At 39.3% G+C, this 14941-nt stretch overlaps 1 long non-coding RNA gene across 1 annotated transcript; it reads left to right on the plus strand.

The window, feature by feature from the left end:
* The first annotated feature begins 11034 nt into the window (after window positions 1-11034).
* On the plus strand, window positions 11035-14590 carry LOC131013616 (uncharacterized). The gene is made up of 3 exons (XR_009097750.1): window positions 11035-11862; window positions 13782-13844; window positions 14360-14590. It is a non-coding gene; the product is annotated as an uncharacterized LOC131013616 (long non-coding RNA).
* The last annotated feature ends 351 nt before the right edge of the window (window positions 14591-14941 follow it).

The raw sequence follows: 14941 nt of genomic DNA on the forward strand, positions 1-14941 counted from the left end.
ATATTCATATAAAATGATAATAACGTGACATCTTCTTATAATAACGAAAACAAATCAAAATACATCACACAAGTGCATAATCTCAATAAACATGCAAAGAATATCAATAAAAAGAACATGCAAAATGAGTGTTTATCAGCAGGTACCATTCTAAGAGTAGTAAGATTCAAATTCAGGTATCAAGTATGACTATGGTAGAACTTAAGTGCCCTTCATATAGACACTTTATGGACGATGCGTAGCTTAAACGGAGAACAATCATCATGCTTGCAAAATAAATCTCAAACGTGTCATACTCGACCCATCCACAACATATTAATTATACATGATTCTCCATATGGTACAATCTCACTGCAATAATTACCTCAACTTTCATCCGGAATGTCGAATCCACTGATAGTTGCCTAGTTCTTCCCCCTGATGGTATGACTCAGTCTATTGTAGACGAGATGTCAAAATCAAGGAGTGGTTATGTCTAATTGCGTATTTTAAGAGTTGTCTCGTCAACTCTATCATTAGCCTCGCCACTAGACTGATGGGTAGATGAGAAGTTACGCAACCCAATGAACCTATTACCTATCAATGCACCCTGGTTGTTGAATCCAAGCACAAAATTCAGTAGTCATCGAATCTAACATTTTTCTACGTTGTTTCTCGCCTTCCTCCTCATATGAGATATATGCTCATCATCATGCGAAAAAGTCTCATCCATATCGGGTAAGAGTGTAGAGCGTTCTGAACAATTAGTATAAATTTGTGCCAGCCTTCAGCGATACCTTTCATTTTCTCCCTTCATCAGTCATCGACTTGTAAAAAAATATATAATCATATCGATCATTATCGTCTAACTGCTAATGAATCTCTTGCAATAGACTAGTACGATAAAATTATTGCACATGGCCATGAATACAACAACCTCGGCTCAACTGATGTACTCGAATCCATTCCAATAATAACCGTCTTGACGTATAATTATAGGTTGATGTTCCAAATAAGGCAACAAAATATACGTAACATAATAAGTTATAGTGAAATCACAACTGTGTACAAAAACTATGAACCGTGTATAGGACCTGCAAATAACCATGTACAAAATAATAGTGTCAACATAAACCTAATCGTGTACATAATTGTGCACAAATTTGTGTAGAAAAACAGTGCCACCGAAACCCTAACTATGAACGGAACCGTGCACATAAATTTATGAAAAATAATAATGATTAAAAAACAGTTGTCGTGTACAAATCCGTGTAAATATAAACCATAATAAGTTTTATTTATGAGTTTAATTGCTAACTAATCTATTACACATGCAATAAGTTGTCCTAAGTAGGGATGACAACGGGCCGGATCTGGACCGGATCTCATCAATACCAGATCCAGATCCGTTTTAATTTATCTGATCCAGATCCGCCCCAAATCCAACGGATCTGAAAATATGGGATCCAGGTCCAGATCCGCGGGTCCACGGGTTTAGATCCATGGATCTACTGCTTTTAAAATAAGTTCAAAAAAAGTCTCAAAATCAACAACATATAGCTTCCATCATAAAAAATATTGCACAAAACACTTAATAAATTGAAGTTTTATAAAAAAGAAAGAAAAAAGAAAAAGCCCTTGAAAGCACAAGAACGCAGACTATGGGCCCGAGACTAAAAAATGAGCTCGTCAAACAACTGAAAAAAGTAAATTAGCAAAAAATATCAAAAGCTACACAAAAACCATTCGCACAACACATTCATGCAATACAAAGTCTCAACATAAAAAAAAAAAAAAAAAAAAAAAAAAAAAAATCATCAAAAATTAAAAATAAACAAATCTCAATGCTCAAGTCTATGAGAACAAGTCTTCCAAATTACATTCTGAAATTTGATTTCTAAATAAGTTTTCAAATAATATAAATTGTGTTACTTGTGTATTATCTTTAATTTTTATATTTAATATTTTTAGTAAAATAAATATAAAATATAAATAATATATATTAAAAACACGGATCCATGGGTCGGATCTGAGTCAGATCCAGATCTATAATTTCAAGATCTAGATCCATTTTATAAATTGAGATCCAGATCCAGCCCAAATCCGTCGGGTCCAACAAAAGAGATCCAGACCCTGAAAAATAGATCTGGATCCACGGATTTGGACCGGGTCTAGAATCCATTGCCATCCCTAGTCCTAAGCATAAAATGAACATAAAATTACGTTTGGGACGAAAACTCTACCGTGTATACTTTGTGCATAATCTGTACTGAAGAAGTTTATGCCCTACTATAACTAAAAATAAATATATTATCCATCCAATATATTACCCAAACTATTAAATTACATATTTAGTGAAAACAAATCAAGCAAAAAATATGTTTGTGGCTTAAAAACAAATTTTGTCTCGTGTCTAATTTTGTGTACTCAAGAACATGTATTTTTTTTAAATTTAATTTATATATCTTAATCACAATAAAGTACAATATTCCAAAATCAAAGACCTTTCGAAACTCTACATCCCCAAATTCTTTTCGAAAAAATTCTGCAATCATAATACCTTTTTTAAAAAAATATTTACCCGACAAATGAATATTGTAGATGTTTGTCCAAAATAGTAGAATTGGTTTTAATAAATACTTACCAATCATGTCTTATAATAATACATGAAAAAATTATTTAATTTAAATTCCAAGAAAGAAATTGATTCTCTCATCGTATTGATGAGGAGTGAATCCTACATCAGCCAATCAACTTTGAACTTTTAATATAATTTAAATATTCAAACAAACCCCCAATAAATAATATTTATAATTCAAGCTAAAAAAGGTTTTACGACACCAAGAGAAGAAATCGGGCTTGGGTGCCTATGATCACGTCATAGAAAATGAATGATTGGAGATAAAAAGTATTGCCCTAACTTGAGAGCCAAAACTTGGTCATACAACTTGGCATGGTGGCAAAACACATAAACTTTGAAAAGCCAAAAAGCCTCTAGGAGCTGGCATCACGGTGGCATCCTCGATTTAGTGCCACAGTGGCACTAAATCCAAAGTTAAGAAAGATCTGGCAAAAGATCCTCAAATAAGAAAATAGCCGTGTGTCTAAGAGAAATATGTTACGAATTTAGAACATAAGTGCCATGGTGGCAGTTTCTTGAAAGATACAAGATTTAAAAAAAAAAAAAAAGAGAGAGAGAGAGAGAGAGAGAGAGAGAATGGGTTTTCTCTAAGTGTCATGGTGGCACATTTCCAAAAAAACTAAGACTAAGAAAAGTGAAGGATTGGACCCAAGTGCCACGGTGGCATCCATAAAACGTCTAGCCCATAAAGTTAAGAAAACCCACTAGATCTTGGGCAGCGCCACCTTCATAATGTCAGGAGGGAACTTTAATTCTGTATATTTTAGGATGGCTTATACTATTTTCTCTATAGGATCAAGAATCAGGATCACCTTCGCACCTTGACAAAGGCTGCAGAATCAGTTATAAGAGAGATAGATGGAGCTGATTATGACGGGGAATTAGGAGTACACATAGAGCACGTGAAGAATCTATTTTACTTATTCACCCTTTTTAATTTTCTCGTATAAATAGAAGGATCATCGTCATTTGTAACACAATATGTCTTCATCCGCAAAATTAATACAAGTCAAATTCTCTATATTATGTGGTGTGATACTCAGGTTTTAAGCTCTGTTCTTCTTCTTATTCATATTTTACCTTGATGTGTTGTGAGTTTACTCATCAACTGGCGCCGTCTGTGGGAAGAATGAGTTGAGGCGTGAGTTTAGATAGGAAATACAAGTGATGATATCTGTTTGGCGTTTTTGCTCTAAGGATTTCTGCAAATTTTTTATTTCCTTATTGAAAAGGTTCCTGATATGTCTTGATATTAGTGTTGCAAAGGATCTTCATATATTTATTCTAATGACGAGGTTGTATTGAAGATTCTAATATGTTTTGATATTTGCTTTCTGAAAGATTCATATATATTTGGTGATATTTTCCTTGAGCATGTTTAATCGAATTTTTTTGATGCATTTTGACGTTTGGAAAGTAGAAATGTTCATCATGAATATACGTGCACCATAAATGCTTGTTTATGTCTTCTTCTGTATCCCCCGTAAGAAATGAAATGTTCATCATGAATATGCGTGCACCAGAAATGCTTGTTTATGTCTTCTTCTTTATCTTTTGTAAGAAATGAAATGTTCAGGACGCCTAGTTTTAAGTGGTGGAATCAATTTTCATATGAAGATTTTGCTATTTAGGTTCTAGAATTTCCATTTACTTGATAGAACATAGGATAATATTTGTGGGTTACGTTGATGAGTTCATAAGATTTCGAGGAGATTGTATTGTCTAACCATTGATTTGCGTTGACGAATATTTTCTATATGGTATTTTATATGATGTTGTTCATTCCTATGAATATCTTACAGGGTTTGGATTTCGACACAAGTTTCATGAAGATTATGGATGAGTCTTGCGCTGTTTCTGGGAGGTTTTCTTGGTTTATTTTCCAGAAAACACTTTGATGTTCATATTATTGATGTTTTTCGGGATGTTTTATGGGTTTATTTCCCAAAAAACACTTTATTATTCATGTTATCTTCTAAAAAATTCTTAATCTTGATTTTTTGAAAAATGCTAAGATCCGTACATTTGATCTACACCGGCTTATATCAAACCAACAAAAAGTTGTAATAGGTATATCGATACCCACGTGGTCGGTACATAATATCTTTTACTAACTAACTTGTTTCTCAGGGAATATTCATGGACCCCACTACTGTTGCTAAAGATTCTCAACAAGAATTTTGAAGGAGCCACAGTCCGCTATGACTGACTTGGTCGACAAAATTGTTGTTGGAACTTCAACAATCCCAAATGCTTGTGACCACGAATATCCCCCTACCACCTGGATTCCCTGCTGATACATTTACTTCACTTCTCACTGCAGACTTATTGACGTCTCCTCCAAGAAACAACAACTCTGATGTGACAGAAACTAAGAGACTCAACCCAGCCAATACATTATCTGGTGGTAGACTAATTAACGTCACTATGACGGAACCTATGTTAACAATGTTCAATTATGCTATCATGAGAAATATGATGGGGGTACCATTCACACCATTGGCTCCAAGAATGGAAGGGCCTACTGCCGAACACAGGAGTTCCAAGACCAAACAATCAACCTGAGGGCGTCTTGCCCGAAATGCCCTCTCCCGAAGGTCAAAGGCCCAACAATGATTACTAAGAAAGTAGGAAAGCTGAAGGGGAAATTTATTACTGAGGATGTTTTTATGGAAGCTGTCGCGGAATCCACCAGCAGGACTACTCCCTCGTTGGAAGAAAATGAACAGCAGGAAACCACTAAACTCCAAGAAAAAGTATCTTTCTTGAAAAGTCAACTGAAAGAACTCGAATATGCTCTGGAGGAGAAAACTCAAATACTTAATGATCATGAAAGTGATGAAGAATTGTCTCAGGATACAAGAAAGAGGAATCCAGGTAACCGGAAAAAGGAGGCCAAGTCAATTCAACATACGTGGTAACATTGCCAAGAAGGTGCGGACCCTCACAATGGCTGCTATCACGCCACACTTATGTCAAAGTCCCTTCTCAGAAGAAATTCTGGACGGACAAACTTCCTCGTGATTATAAGCCCATTACTTTAGATTATGACGGTACTACGGATCCAGAAGTGCATATGGCACGTTTCGAAGAACTGATTATGTTGCACCAATATTCCGAAGGCGTCAAGTGTCGAATCTTCTCAACTACTTTATCAGGAGTGGCGCAACAATGGTTTAGAACATTAGAATCTGATTCCACTCTTTTGAGGACTTGTACACTCTTTTCATCCGACAATTTGCTAGTTCCAAGAAGACTGGAAAGACGACCATGTCACTCATGGACATCCACCAAGAGCCCACTGAATCTCTCGACGAATATGCTTCACGATTCAACATAGCTACCTTGGAAGTGCCTTGAGGCCGAGTCACAAATCAAGGGATTTGCCTTCGTCAGAGGCCTCAAACCAGGACCATTTTATGATGCTTTACAAATCCTTCCTCCATGGAATTTCGATGACATCATGACACGGTTGCTAGGATACATTCAACTAGAGGAAGCAAGAGCAGCCCGAAAAGCTGAAAGTGACAGGAAGAAGCCCAAGAAGCCCGACAACAAGGCACAAAAAAATGACCAAACACTCTCTTTCCCACCGAATTTTAATGAGGTTTGGGAACCATGATAGCTTAATAAAAGGGATGCCTGGTTTTTTAGGAATTCAATTGTGTTCATAACATGTTCATTCAATTTATTTACTATGTTCATTTAACTTCTTCACATGTTCGTTCAATTTCTTCACATGTTACTAGCGGGGAAATAGGGTGTACACCCAAAAATATATACTCACCCAAAGCGAGTAAAACTTATGAGAAATGCCCAACAACAAGAGCTCGTCTTTACCTCCCCTAAAGAGGAACAAAGAAAGTTGAAAAAAAAATCTTGAAGAAAATATCCAATGGCAAGAATTCATCTCTACCTCCCCTAAAGAGGAAAAGTTGAAAAGAAATTTGGAAGAAAATCCAATGGCAAGAATTCATCTCTACCTTCCCTAAAGAGAAAATTTTGAAAATAAATCTTGGAAAGAATGTCCGATGGCAAGAATTCATCTCTACCTCTTCTAAAGAGGAAAAGTTGAAAAAAAAATCTTGAAGAAAATGTCCAATGGCAAGAATTCATCTCTACCTCCCCTAAAGAGGAAAAGTTGAAAAGAAATCTGAAAGAAAATGCTCAATGGCAAGAATTTATCTCTACCTCCCCTAAAGAGGAAAAGTTGAAAAGAAATCTGGAAGAAAATGCCCAATGACAAGAATTCATCTCTACCTCCCCTAAAGAGAAAAATTGAAAAGAAATCTGGAAGAAAATGCTCAATGACAAGAATTCATCTTTAACTCCCCTAAAGAAGAACAGAGAAAGTTGAAAGAAAACCTTGGTAAAAATGTCCAATGGCAAGAAATTCGCATTTACCTCCCCTAAAGAGGAACAAAGAGAAGTCCAACAAAAATGTTGAAAAAATGCTGAGGGTAAGAACAGAACATTTGAGCCCGTGGTACCATGATGGCACTTTTCTTGTTGGCAGACACTTCTCTTGTTGGATAGTGCCAGGGTAGGCACTATCCATCACTTTCCTTGTTGAAGGATTTAGCTCGTGATTTCCAATCAAGAAGAGAACAAACACGATCCTCGCCCCAAACAAGGGCCGAAAAACATCAAGGCCAAGAACGGTACCCACGAACACATACAAACAACCGATTTAAGAGTGCGGGTGCAAAAATCTTATCCAATTTTACAAATTAAAAAAAAAAAAGTCAATCAATGCCGCGGTGGCACCGTCCATTACCTTTCTGGGAGAAGGTTAGAGCTTGGGACCCTCAATTAAGAAATTAGCAAAAACGATACTTGCCCAAACAAGGGCCGAAAGCTATAATAAACATGAAACCATTCCTATTTGCAAAATAAAATTTAAATAAAGAGCTGCTGAAGTAGAAAGTTTATTAAAAAAAGAACAAAGAGGTTCAAGCGAAAAAACAAGCTAAAGCACCCGCGAGAAGTCACGGAAAACTAAAAAACAACCAAGACTAAGAGAACATTAAATCATCCTCGTTAAAAGATTCTTCGTCATCCAGCATATCTCCCCATCTTTTAAAAACCACAGCCGACATAGCTCGAGCTGCGTCTGAAGAAGGAGAATGAACCATAAAATTTTGCATAAGCGCTCCTCCAGACTGAGCATTGTGCACTTTATTCAAGAACTCCACCGGCGACGGAGTGTCAAGAACATCGCCCTTATTCATGACCCGCATGCTTGGATCATCTGCATTCCTGAGCCGACTTTTTATACTGTCAATCGGATTCAGTGGAGTTTGCGGACGTTCCATACCCTTTTTAGGTCGACCCGGTCGACGCTTAGGATTGTCAACGAGCATTTGCATCCCCTAACTAACCTGCTCCTCTAACCTGCTAATACGACTAGCCAACTCCTCCTGAGCAGAATGTGTGGGCTCAATGACCAACCGAGATGCCAAATCATCTGCCATGTCCGTGGACGGAACCACAACAGACCGCATAATGACCTCCGACCCGGCTCCGTCCTCCCTCTGCGATCGTGCTGCCGGACTAACGGCCTCTCGATCGTCTGCAATGATCTCCTCAACCACGGGGCTGTTGGAAACCTCCATAACAGCCGTGTCCTCCTTGCTATCTTGAGCATCAATGGGCCGATCAAGTACAGAATCTGGTCCCGAAATCGAGTCATCTCTACGTGCTGCCATATTGTCTCCATTCTCTAACTCCCTACCCTCCAGCACCTCAAACCGATTGCTTTTTTCCATAGAATTCTTTCCAGCAGTAACATATTCACGTCTGGGCGAAGACTACGAATCATTATCCAGCCCAGTAGAACTAGGCACCTCATTCGCGCGCTGTCGGTTCGCAACAGAACGGTTCTTAGTCTTCTTCCATTTTCGAGATCTATTGTGATGCTTCCTGCCCCACAAACTATTATCCTGTTCTGTCTGCTTAGTCGGAGAAGCAGGCTCTTTGCCCGAAGAAAGTTTGCAGTCATCAGTGGCATGGCCAATCGCTGAACAAAGACAACAGAAGTATGGCAAATTCTCATAACCAAACTCAATTTCATAAATATCATCATCTCATTTAACATCAAGAAACTGAGGGATATCCAAGGCCACATTCATCTCAACTAACACCCTAGCAAAATAACCAACCGAAGCCCTAGCAGACATGCCATCAACAAGAATAGGAGTTCCAACATGCCTAGCTATACCAGAGAGAACTTCAGGATGCCAAAACTCATGCGGGAGATTAAAGATACGGACCCAAACCTGAGCAGTAGAAGAAATAATCTTGTTCGGATTGAAGTTGGGAGTCCATGCCTGAAGGAAAAGAATTCCCACACGAAGACGCCAAGCAGATTTCGCGAAAGCCAAAGCATAATCCTCAGGTGACGAGAACTTCAAAGTGAAATATCCCTTGCCCAGAGGGATAACCTGCCAAGGAGACGACGCTTTCCAGAGGATAGAGAGCTCAGTAAAAAGATCCGCCGCAAATCTCGGTGAATCGCCTTTGCGAAGGAAAACCCTCCCATGAATAGCATGTTGAAAGGATTTGATTTGTCGTTGACGGAAAGCCGAGAAAATAGAAAGGCACGGCCTGTCGTCCATCATTGCGGGTTTCAGCACCGTAAACTCATGAGCCGGGACGTCTGCGGGACGTCCTGAAGATTGCCTAAGAGACTCGGCAAACGACTTCACGGGAGGAGTACCGGACGAAACATCTCCACCCCGGCTTAACTCCAAAAGCAATCGTTGTTGCTCCGGCTGTCCCGATCGAAGAACACCGGACTGATCAACGTCACTGCAGGAAGAGGATTGATCCCGCGAAAATGAGGTAATGACGGAATCCGCGAACGGCGACAGAGAACTGCCCGCTGATGAAGGAAGTATCGCCCTGCTGCTGTCAAAACGCTGGTCTGCACCAGTTACCACAACTTTGGGAATTGCAGCGACAGACACGGAATGAGGATGGAGCACCGGAACCCTAGTCCCCACTGAGGCCGCAAAAGCCACAGGGACCAAGGCCGAACTATCAGCGCACCAAAGTTGCGCTGCCAGGCCCACAGAAGAAACCCTAGTTGCCGCCATGATATCTGACTCGGGAACTTCCGGGAACAGGGAGCAATCATGGGACAAGTTGAAGCCAAAAGACAAAGCGCCGCCGGAAGAAGGATCCGCAAGAGACGGAAGCGGTGGCTGGAGGGAAACCCTAGGTAGAATATGAACGTTGGTGTGTAAAGGTGGAAAATCGGAGGACGTGAAGGTCGTCATAACGCCGGCCGGAGAAGAGCAGCCGGCCGGCCAGAACTGCCCGCAGAAGAACCGCCTAGGCGGCGGCCGAGAGACTCCCTTGAGAGAGAAGGCTGATATGAATCGTTCCCCTACCGGTCCAAACGACCCATAGTAAGAATTCAAGATTGTTACTAGATTGATTAAAATTTAAATAAAGAGAACAAAAGTAAACTAGAACAGGCTAAGAGACAAAGAATTAGTAAGATTCTTGGTGTTGCCCTTTGCTCCATAGTGATGAAAAATATCATATACTCAAAAAGAAAGAGAGCCCTCATACAATTCAAATATTGAGTCATCTCCCCACCACCACGAAATTATGAAGATCAGGCCGCCCCTTCGCCACGGTGGAGCGGCAAAATGTAAAAGCCTCTCTCCACAAACATAACCACGATGGAATTAAAAGTACCAAGATCTCTTGCCTACTTGCCATGGTGGCATGTTGCAATAAAGTTGTAAAGACAAGAACTCCTTGCCATGGTGGCATATTGCAGTAAAGTTGTAGAAGGCAAAAAAGTCCTTGCCATGGTGGCATGTTGCAATAAAGTTGTAAAGGCAAAAACTCCTTGCCATGGTGGCATGTTGCAGTAAAGTTGTAAAAGACAAAAACTAGGGCTGCCACCGGTTTAGGAACCGCCGGTTCCGGGCCCAAACCGGCGGTTCAGGTTCAAAAATTTCATGAACATAAACCGGCCCGCCTAAAATTTGAAGGGTTGGTTTTCGTACCCTGAACAGCCAGTTCCGGGTCGGCCCGAAAACTGGCGATTTCCAAGCTTTTTCTCTTTTTTAACTTTTTTTTGTATTCTTTTTTATGAAGTTAAATTATTTATGATGAAATTTCAAATTTTTTTACTTTACAAGTGCTGAAATTTTTTGAAATTACTCAACTTAAATAATATTTTAATTTTAATCAAATGTAGCTTCTCTATTTATAGTATACTACACATTGTAGAGAATCCTACATTTTTCAATGTGGAATAATTTCAACTTAATGTAGCTTCACTATTTATAGTGTGTACTACACATTGTAAAGAATCCTATATTTTTTAATGTGGGGTAATTTGTAGTGACCCGCTCTTTTATATATTTTAAATCCAGTAATGAGTGTTTATTTTTGTTCATCAGTGAATGAAAACGGTTATTATCCTGATATGAATTCAGCTTATGATCCTGAATTCATATTATTAAAGCAGTCAATGATATTATTTCAGAGTTATAACTGACTTAGCAAAGTCACGTTAATTAATTAAGCGAGATGAGACTATCGATTCTATTATTTATAATTACTTAAGTCGTGGATTATTTCCGGCTTGTGAGGAGAATTAAATCTACGGATTTAATTTAGATTTATTTTACAGTCCATCGATGCTAGCAAGCAAGAAATCAAATATCGTGCGAGTATATATATATACGCTACATTAGTAAGAATTCAAGATTAGTATTTCATTAAGCGCGTTACTGTACTACAAGTTTATAATTCCCAAGAGGCAAGAGCTGTACTTCAGCCATATCCCACATTACTACACATCAAATGCAACACCATTCCTTGTTTAATACCATCAGCCGACAAGGAATCAATAAAGGAAAATCATTAAAGCAATAAAGGAAAATCATTAAGGTTAGTGGAAAGAAATAAGTGTGCTGCCACCATCCTTTATTCCCCACCTCTTCAACCACCAAAAGCCATGCTTTCCTCCCTCTACAGCCACCAACTTCACTCCTTATTATATCACCCACCAAATCCTTCTCTCTTTACGCATCAACAGCTTGAGGAAGTTGTCATAATTACTGCAAGATTCGAGAGGTAAGATTGACCTGATCCTCTCCAGTTTCTTCCTAAGTTCCTCCTGCATTGTTAAGCAAACAAAATACACGATTTGTTTTCAGCTATCTTCTCATTGAACTCAACATCACCGCAGCCAACCAAAAGCACAAACATTCAAGGTAATCATGCTATCCTAATATTCAATTCAGTTCACATCCATATCTTACATATCACAGTTCATCTGCATCAAATAGGGAAGATATGTCGTACAATAGAGAGATCATAAGTTTCACAATCTGATGCACTCTAGAACAGCAAGTTATAAGCATCTTGAACTTAGTAAACACCCAACTATGCGATCATGAACAAGTGACAGATTACATAGGAGTAAACGAGCATAATTTGAGTTATGCAAAACAAGAAGATTTCACCTTGTCTAGTTCACGTTTTCGAATCGATAAAAAGGAAGAATGACTAGAGAACTTAGCTTTAGGATGAGTGGTACTGGACTGTCGGAGCTCTGCGACTCACGGCGACGGCGGCTCCGGAAGAGGCGACTACCGGACTCTTGCTGTTAACAACAGCGGCTGGCGGCGGCGTCGAGCGGTGAAGGGTAGAAGACTCCCGACCTCAGCGGCGAATCTCGCCGATTCTGGAGTGCAGCGGCACGGCGAAGCCGGCCTTCCAGTAGCAGCAGCGGCGTCGGGGCTCGGCGGAAATCGGGTGACAGCGGCGGCAGCATCGTGAATGGGGCAACGGCGCTGAATCGCCGGTCTTCCACAGACGGTGAGACAGCGGCAGAACCATGGCGGCAGCGCCTCGCCGTTGCCAGCAGAGGGAGATGGAGAGGCAGCTAGCGGTTGTGTCACCGCCGGAGGAAACGATGGAGGTGGTGACGTCGTGCTGGCCGGATTTGGTAGGCTGGGGACGAGTTCTCGACGAGAACCAAGAAAAAGATAGAGAGAGATCTGAAATTGAGAGGAAGGAATTGAAGAGAGGAGGAGGTGTCGGACTTTGGCGAGGTAGAAGCTGACTCGCCGGATTGTGGAGCGGCGATGGCGGGCGCCTTGGCTGGAGATGGATCGAGAGAGAGAGAGAACCGAAGGGAGAGAGAGCTCGACTGATATGAGAAAGAGAGAGAGTTTTCGACTGATTTGAGAGAAAAGGGGCTCGACTGATCTGGGAGTGAAAGAGAGAGAGAGAGTAATTCATTTGGGCCCTTGTTATTTTATTTAGTTGGGCCGATTCTTTCATTAAAGCCCAACTGCACCTTATTTTATATGGGCTGCTGTTTTATTTCATTTGGGCCATTTTTATTGATCTGAGCCCAGAATATCTTTTATTCAGTTGGGCCTTCTGTTATTTATTCAGATGGGCCTTTGTTATTTAATTCTGATTGGGCCTCTGATTTTATTTATATGGGCCGATTTTAATTACTGTTTGGGCCTCTGAATTTATTTATTTTACTCAGATGGGCTTTTATTACATTATTTCATTGGGCCGAATTTATTTAAATTGAAGCCCATCTATTTTATTTTAATTGGGCTGTTATATTATCTACGTTGGGCCTCCTTTGATTTATTTAATTGAGCCCAGCTAATCAAATAATTATTTATTGGGCCAAGATTTATTTAATTACTTGAGCCGATGAATTATTTCAATTGGGCCTCTCATGTTAATTATTCAAGCCCACTTTTACTTAATTATTAGGTTGCCTTATGTTGAGCCTTTTAATTATTTAATCTTATAACATTACTTATTCCTATTTATTAAGCCGATTAATTATGAGGTTATAAAGCGAATAAGCTGAAGTATTTATTTATTTTCTATTGACTACGAGGAGCGGGGTTTATTTAATTGACGGATTAGAACACCCCGAAGAGAACGGATTAATTTTTGTTAATTATCCGGCTTCATGAGACGAGACTTAGCTTTTGTTTAAATCCGATAGCCTGGATTAACAATAGAAATTCCCTGATTATTATCTCAGAATAATAGTTCATGCATACGAGATTCATGCATAGTTTAATTACGCATTCTCATTTAATTGAGAATTTTCCCTCGATTTGAAATCTTACGTTATTTTCTCGGATTAAAGGTCGAGCGCAAGAATAAGAGCTCGTCAAGGAGTCACTAATCTGTAGCAAAGCTTTGCTATCAGGTGGGTTACTTTCATATATATCAAATGAGTTTAATGTTATGTTTGAACAGTTATTTCATTGCAAAATCTTTGAACTGAAAATTATTTCAACTGTTGTCTTGCCATAAATGTTTCAATGTTTGGTATGATATCTATCTGATGTGGCTTTGCCAGTTATTATGAAATCGAATTCGGGTCCTGAGCAGTTGATAGCTATCCTGCCAGGGCTAGTGTACACCAGTGACCGTGAGTCATCTAGCGGGTTGGCCGATCAAGTGTCCGTGAGAGGTGGCCACCTCTCCGGCACACAGTTCCAGATATGATAGATTACAAGAGAACTTAGTCTGCAGACGAACTTTAAGAATCACAAATGAATTTAGTAAGCTTGGGCCTTTTTAGCGAAAAACTCCCTTGCTGTACTGTTTATGATGGCATGACAATTTACAACTTTACGAAGCATGTTATATTTCATAGTAGGCATATGTGCCCACTGAGTACTTTTGTACTCAGCCCTGCATATATTTCTAAATGTGCAGGTTGAGAAGCTGCCGATGGTGATGAAGTGACGAGCGGGATTCTTTTGTCTTATTATGTATTAATGAACTCTAGGGTTACATGTCTTCATACATGTAATCAGAACCTTATTCCGCTGCGTACTCAGAAGTTTTATGTTATTTTGGATAAGTCGGAGTTATCCGAACTTACTAGTTATTTGAGTCTATACGACTAAAACTCCGTTATATTATAAATATCCCTGTTGTTAACAATGATACTGCGATCCTTTCTTGTTTGATTATTCCCCTTTCTACCCCGCTTCTAATCTCCCTCCATTAGTCACGGTTCCCCGGTTTAATTATCCTTAATTAGGATCGGTCGTGACAGAGTGGTATCAGAGCAGTTCATTTGCTCTGAACCCTAGAGTTAGCCATTTTTCTAGTATGATCACTAATATATATAAGTCAGTCAACCAAAGCTCATCACTTCATCACATCGTCATGCTCAGCAAGAAAGAAGGTGGTAATGATTTTAAAACATTGAGAAGTTCACGTTTTATATGAATGTACTGATGCTTACATTCAAGTTGTATGCTTTATTGATTGATTAGATATCTCAATGAA

Source organism: Salvia miltiorrhiza, chromosome 2, assembly GCF_028751815.1.
Source record: "Salvia miltiorrhiza cultivar Shanhuang (shh) chromosome 2, IMPLAD_Smil_shh, whole genome shotgun sequence".
Lineage (NCBI taxonomy): Eukaryota > Viridiplantae > Streptophyta > Magnoliopsida > Lamiales > Lamiaceae > Salvia > Salvia miltiorrhiza.